The following is a 7,163-nucleotide window of genomic DNA, read 5'->3' on the forward strand; positions in this document are numbered from 1 at the left end:
ATAATACATATATGTATGTGCATATATACATATACATATATGGATATATATGTATGTGTAAAAATATGTATATGAGAATATATATATATATATATGTATAACTATATGTATATATACATATATGTATATGAGTATGTATATGTATATGTGTAAAAGTACCTGTATATGTTTATATAAATATATAAATGTATATGTATGTGTATATGTATGTGTATGTATGCATGTATTTATATATATACATTGGTTTTTCAACTCACGAGGGATTTGGTTTTACGATTTGGGCGTAAAACCAAATACATAAAAAGTTGTGTGATGTAATCCCGATTACATCGGGATTTGCAAATCTGTCTCAAACAAACAATGAATTTCATAAAGTAAAGTATTTGGTTTTACATGTAAAACCAAATACACCCAAACAAACACACCCTTAGAGATTCTCACGAAGGGAAGCATAGAACACAAAATCCAAACTAAGATATGAACAGAGCCTATTTATTTTCATAAACAAAAAGAACCAGAACACCCAAATATTCAACCAAGAACCACGAAAACAACACAAGAACATAGAAAAACTCAAATAAACAAGAAGATATTGACCAGATATATAGGAACTCAATCTTGCACTCAAGAGTACAGAACAAAGAAATGAACAAGAATCAAAATAGTGCTTAAATTAGAAGAACAACACACTAAGAAAAACTCCAAACACCTCAAATTAAATCACTAGAAATAAAAGAAACAACCAAGAAACAAAATATTAAGTTTGGTGTTCTTCTTTTTAAATTAATTATTGAAAAAGCACTGTGCTACTTGAGTTGCAATCTTTAGCCGCTGGCAACTTTTTTTCAGAGTTTGGTGCTTCTTATACCTTGTAATTACACATCTCTACTTTCTTTGGAGATTGTGAATCTTTAATATTTAGTTTTTATTTTATTCAAGCTGTGATTTATCTCTTTTCTTCAGTATATATATATATATATATAGATGGATGTTTGTGTGCGCGTGAGTGCACAAGAATGTTTCATTTATAAGTATTCTCTGTCCAAAGTTAGTAGAAACCCACCACCTCGGAATCTAAATTTAGTATTACCAACTATATTATTTTAACATTTTAAGTCTATATAATTGTTTTTGGTTCAGTTCTTAGTCTTTCTAATATCATTTTTGTAAGCATGTCAGAGTACTGTAATTTAGCGGCATTTTTTACTATAGCGCCGTTTAGTAAAAACGCCGCTAAAAACCCATTATGAGAAGGGAAATCCAACAAAATCTTGCTAAATTTGAGTTTTTATTGGAAAATGTAGACTTAAGAAATGATATGAACTATATCTGCATCATCCTGTCTCAAGATTCGTGAAATATAATTTAATCATGTCTTTGCTTGCAAATTTGATTACTGAGAACTTTCTAAGTTAATGACCTTGTGTATTCCAGATATGGATTGAGATGTAGAATAATTTCTTGCCAAATTTTATCCTTTGTAATACCACGCGATGATTTGTCCACTCTCCGAAAGGAGCTAACCATATCACCCAAAAGGCCTTCCTTCCCAATTCAAAGCCTTACTATTACTGTGGAAACCAGGTAAATTATTTTTTATTTTTTATTTTTTATGGATTTACTTTTTCATTTTTAATGCATCCTTTATCTGAATACCATGTTAATGCCATATTGTATGACAATAGATGAATATGAAATATAAAAGTCTTTTTGTTGTGCATCGAGAATGAGATCAGCTGAAGCAATTGTGTGTGTGCTCCAAAAGGAACCCTTTTGCATACTATGAAGTTCTTGAGATTGTAGCTCAATGAGAATTTGTTGATTTCCATGAATATAAAATTCATCTGGTTTAGTGATGATGAGTCCCCTATGCCTTCGCTCGAAATGGTTAATTTTTTTCAAGAACCTAGACTTAACATCTCTTAGAAACTATTCCATTTTTTCTTGAAAAGTAAATCATGTTGAACATGAACTTCCCTCCCTAATTTTTCCCATGTCTTTGCAATCTAGCAGTGAGAGATTTTGTTCTTTTAATGCTTTTGATCTACAATTCAATTACGTTCATCTTCTTCTTGTGAGGATTTAAACCCGGCATATCAAAAACTTGGCAGAATTGTACCATGAGTTCTCTGGAATGTTTGCAATAGTCCAATTTATCGGATCATGGTCATTGCCCTTGATTATTTGTGCTCTTTTAGATCATATTTCAAACAAGGTAAGTTTCAGGAAATTAATTTTAGAGAATGTTAAATAATGCGTGAGGATCTTTTAAGCGTAGTGCTAATTTATTGCACTACTATAAGTTTGGTTTTTAGTTGTATCCTATCACTATTATATAGACTAACACTGATTTGTGTGTAGTTCAGGAACAAAATTGCATGTTCACCCATTTTTAAACTAGCTATAATAATTCCATTAGTTTCTTAATCTCTTATAACATTGTGAACATCCTAAATACAATCTTTTATCATTTCCAGATAACAACAATTGCACCTAAAATTAGTGGGGTGCAAGAAGCATTGCCAAAGGCTCTTGGACTATTTCCTTTTGATGGTGGTGTAGCAACTGAGAGTCCGTGCTATGTTTAAAATTTTGAAGAATTTAAAGAAACATTAATCAATATGAAGCTGCTGAATTGCCTATTGTAATAACTAAGAATTCATGGTTTCTTTATGTATATGCTTTTCATTTTTATTCTTTTTAACATTTAACTGACAATAATATCGCTGCTTATACAAATCTAGCAGGTTGTTCATCATTGAAGTTTAGCTTTAAGTGCTGAAGTAAAAGGAAAAGTTTGCTAATGCAGATTGATTCATCAATATTATCCAAGTCTTGCTAACAATACTTGTGATTGGCAATAAGGTTAGACACAATGTGCTTTAATGTTATGTAGGCAAGAATTACCGTCAAGTTACCACATATGTTTGACCCCTTGAATTTACCCCAGGTGTTTCACCTAAATGTCGGTGAGCATATTGTGGTTTAACAAGCTTCAACAAGTTTTTACTAATCAATGATGTTTTGGGAAAATTTGAGAAACTCACAACTGGCCATATAATAGTTAATTCAAACAAAGTATTATGTAATGCAGAAGGGAATTTATTTTCAAACTTAGAAACCATTCTTCCGCAGTATACAAAACACAAATTTCCTATGATTATTCATCATGTTAATTTTGTTTTAACTGATTTTGACATGGATTGTGTCAACAGGCTGTATAACTATATTGTGTTTGATATAATATTCTTATCAGTAAGTTGAATCACATCTTGTTATTCACTTATCACATTGATGCAGGCTGCCACAGAAGTATTCATGAACAGTTGACCTAGGGAATGAAAACCGAACTTAAAACAGAAGCTCTTCATAATCTCATGGAAATAGGAAGTGCAATATACTTTATGGGCCGTCTGGATATTGTATTGGTGAGATAACCTTTTTGTGAATTTTGCCATGCATAATCAACCTAGTGTGTTTTTTATTTTTTTTTTAAATCTTTTTATATCAAGGATTATATACGCAAATGTCAGATAAAGTGGTTATTTCCTATCTTTTAGTGAGGTCAAATGATACCTGGTTTGACATTTGTTGTGTGGAGTTAAAATTCATGCTATTTTTTAGTCCAATATTTGTTTTAGTAAGCATGGTTTTTCCAATGAAACTGATCTTTTATTGTGCTTCCCCTTGATTTATCTCTTCATTCCGATCATATTTATGCTAATATCAAACAATCGACGGAGGGAGAGTGACACAACACAATTCATTCAGACGTCACCATGGTTAGGGTTTATTTTTGGAAGTGACGGACAAACGAAACAAGTTCATGGAGCTGAAGGGAGTCCTATAGTTCATTGACTTCGAACTGCAACTGCTAAAATTGTATCCAACCCTACATGCCCAAATCCATCATCCTTTCTCACCGTGTCAAAACAAGCAGAGGTTGCTGGTAAGCTTGTGGTACCTGTTGGGACGCAGTGGCTCAGGTCCATAGTCCCACATCGCCTGTGGCCCACAGTGGATGTGGGACCCAAAATCCTAGCCAAGACAGGGAACCACCACCCTAACTTCCCCATAACCGCAGCATTACGGAAGCGGTTGGCGGTAGTATATCAACTAGAGGGAAGCTGCCTCCCACGAGCGATGTGGGACTATGGACCTCGAGCCACAGCGTCCCCAACACCCCGGCCCACAGCTGGATGTGGGACCCAAGATCCTAGTCACGTAGCCCGAATGACGCCTCCGATACCATGTTAAAGACGAGGACCCACCACCCTAACTTCTCCATAACCGCAGCTAGTAGAAGGTTTGACTTAGGATATATCGACTAGGGAGATCGGCCTCACTGCGATGTGGGACTACTGGACCGAGCCACTGCGTCCCCAACACCCTCCCCTATCCCACAGATGGATGTGGGACCCAAGATCCTAGCCAAGACAAGGAACCACCACCCTAACTTCCCCATAACCGCAGTTGTAAGTAAGGTTTGACTTAGAATATATCAGACTAGGGAGATTGGCTCTCACAGGCGATGTGGGACTATGGACCCCGAGCCAGCTAGGCCCCAACACCCCCCGGCCCACAGCGGATGCGGGACCCAAGATCCCAGCCAAGACGAGGGAACCACCACCTTAACTTCTCCATAACTGCAGTTGTAAGTAAGGTTTGACTTAGGATATATCGCACCAGGAGATTGGCTCACATGCGCGACGTGACCATGGACCCTCGAGCCATCGCGTCTCCCACCCCCCTCTGGGGCCCACAGCGGATGTGGGACCCAAGATCCTAGCCAAGACAGGGAACCACCACCCTAACTTCCCCATAACCGCAGTTACAGGGAAGGGTTGGTGGTAGTATATCAACTAGAGAGCTGCCTCCCACGCGCGATGGGGACTCACGACCCGAGCCATCAAGCGTCCCACTCGGGCCCACGGCGGGATGTGGGACCCAAGATCCTAGTCACACAGATGAACAACTCGATACCATGTTAAGATAGTGACCATCATCTAACTCTCCATAAATCGCAGCTACTAGAAGTCATGGGCAGAGTATATCAACCAGAGTGAAGCGCTCTCGCTGACGCGATGGGACTATGGTCCTGAGCCACGCTGCGCTCCCAACATTCGGCCCACAGCCGGATGTGGGACCCAAGATCCCAGCCACGCTAGCAAATGCACTGTACTACGACAGCAGACAGGGACTCACCACCCTATCTCTTTCATCAAGCATATGCGAGGGCGGCTGGTAGATATCATCTAGAGGAAGCGCTCACAGCGCGATGCTGGGACTATGGACCGAGCCACTCGTCTCCAACACCGGCCCACAGATGGACGTGGGACCCTAGATCTTGACAGTCACGAACTGCGATAAGCTAAAGACAGGGACCCACCACCGGAGAAGCTAGGGTGGTGGGTCCCTCGCTCTTAATACTGTGATCGAACTGCTCACCGGGCCACTGGGAAAGTGCATGGAGAAGTTGAGGTGGTGGGTCCCTCGCCTTAACATGGTATCGTAGCCGCTCACGCTGCGTGACTAGGATCTTGGGTCCCACATCCGCTGGGCCTGAGGGAGGGTGTTAGGGACGCAGCGTGCTCAGTCCATAGCCCACATCGCCTGGGAGACGCCTCTAGTTGATATACTACCACCAACCCTTCCCTCAGAATCGCTGGCATGGAGAAGCTTAGCAGTGGTCCCTGCCTTGCTCAGATCTGGGTCCCACATCCGCTGGGCCTGGGGTGTCGGGACGCAGCCAGCTCAGTCCATAGTCCCACATCGCCTGTGAGAGCCAATCTCCCTAGTCTGATATATCCTAAGTCAAACCTTACTTACAACCTGCAGCTATGAGTAAGCTATACGTGTGAGTCCCCTCGCTCTTAACAAAGCATTCATCAATTCATTTACCATTTGTTATTACTCAATCGGACACTCTACTTAATATCTACTTATGATCTAATCCAAACCGAATTATTACTTTGTTTCATAGAAAGTGCTTCATCCCAGTAATGCACATCTCTTTTTCAATATAAATAGCTCAAATCCTTTTCGACATAGGATCACCATCCACTTTTCACTGAATATTAGAATCATTTTATATATAGATTGTGATTTGCAGCTTATGTACGTGTGAAAAAAATATCATCATTGGTGTTGGCAGGCTAAACGGTAAGGCTTAACTTATGAATTTCTGGTTTTGGCCCTTTTGGGATCAATATGTACTTAGGAAGTAAATAATGGTGCCACTCATTGTGTTTGTTGTTCTTTTACAGTTCGATGCAAGCTTATTGTTCACATCTTCTTGAGCATAGAGTTTGTGGTTTAAACTTGAATCATTAAGCCAAGGACATTATGTTAGGTGTATCATTTTCTTTAATAATTGGACACACTACACCAAATTATCATTACAGAGACAGAGAAAGCAAGCCGGTTTAAAAAAAGGGGCTCTAATGAAGGGGATTAAAAAATTAGTCACACTCTTAGAAGCGGTTTAAAGCAACCAGCTCTATAAATGTTTAAATATTATTTTAAAAAAAATTAAGACCAATTTTACTGTGGACCCTTTCCATGGTGAGGAGTGAGAACTTCATCCGCCCTCTCAGCCGATCTCTCAGTTCTCCCTCATCGACGGCGACGGCGATGGCTACGGCGGTGATGGGGGTGTTGGTGAGAAACCTCTCTCTCTCGAGATTCCCTTTTAATTTCACATTTCCCTCCGGTGTTCTCCATTTTGGTTGTTCTACATCCCGACGCAAAGGGTGGTGTAGTTGGGTTAGGGAGAGGAGTAGCTAGGGCACCGCGACCAAAACTAAAGCTCACTCCCCGATCTACTTCTTTCTGAGAATGGCCTCCACTACATTCTAGGCTTTCGCACCATGGCCGTAGTCATGAGGGACTTTCAGTTGCCTCTTTAATCATGTAATTGTATTTGTTTTTGATGTGATTGTGAGAAATTTTTTTGCTTTGATTTATGGAGATTAGTGATTTAAAGAATTTGATTAACCTGTATGTTGAATGCCACTCCCGATTGATCCTGTACTACTCTTTTGATCAATTTGTGCTCAAGCTTGAGAAAGTTGACACTAGCAGGAGGGTCAAGGTATGGGTTTTTAGTCTTGTTGTTTTTTTTCTTTCCCTTGATTTTTTATGCCCTAATTTCATAATTGCAA

The 7,163-nt window shown here is 39.4% G+C and overlaps 1 long non-coding RNA gene across 2 annotated transcripts; it reads left to right on the forward strand.

Annotated features, from left to right (window-relative positions):
• The first annotated feature begins 2,179 nt into the window (after positions 1-2,179).
• Positions 2,180-6,334, forward strand: LOC120269397. 2 transcript variants are annotated; one of them, XR_005539152.1, is made up of 6 exons: positions 2,180-2,215; positions 2,748-2,865; positions 3,301-3,428; positions 3,744-3,949; positions 6,113-6,162; positions 6,267-6,334. It is a non-coding gene; the product is annotated as an uncharacterized LOC120269397 (long non-coding RNA). The 2 variants fall into 2 exon arrangements; XR_005539151.1 differs by lacking the exons at positions 2,180-2,215; positions 2,748-2,865; positions 3,301-3,428 and having other exon boundaries at positions 3,714-3,949.
• Positions 6,335-7,163: the final 829 nt, after the last annotated feature.

This window comes from Dioscorea cayenensis, chromosome 9 (assembly GCF_009730915.1).
Source record: "Dioscorea cayenensis subsp. rotundata cultivar TDr96_F1 chromosome 9, TDr96_F1_v2_PseudoChromosome.rev07_lg8_w22 25.fasta, whole genome shotgun sequence".
In the NCBI taxonomy this organism is placed as follows: Eukaryota; Viridiplantae; Streptophyta; class Magnoliopsida; order Dioscoreales; family Dioscoreaceae; genus Dioscorea; species Dioscorea cayenensis.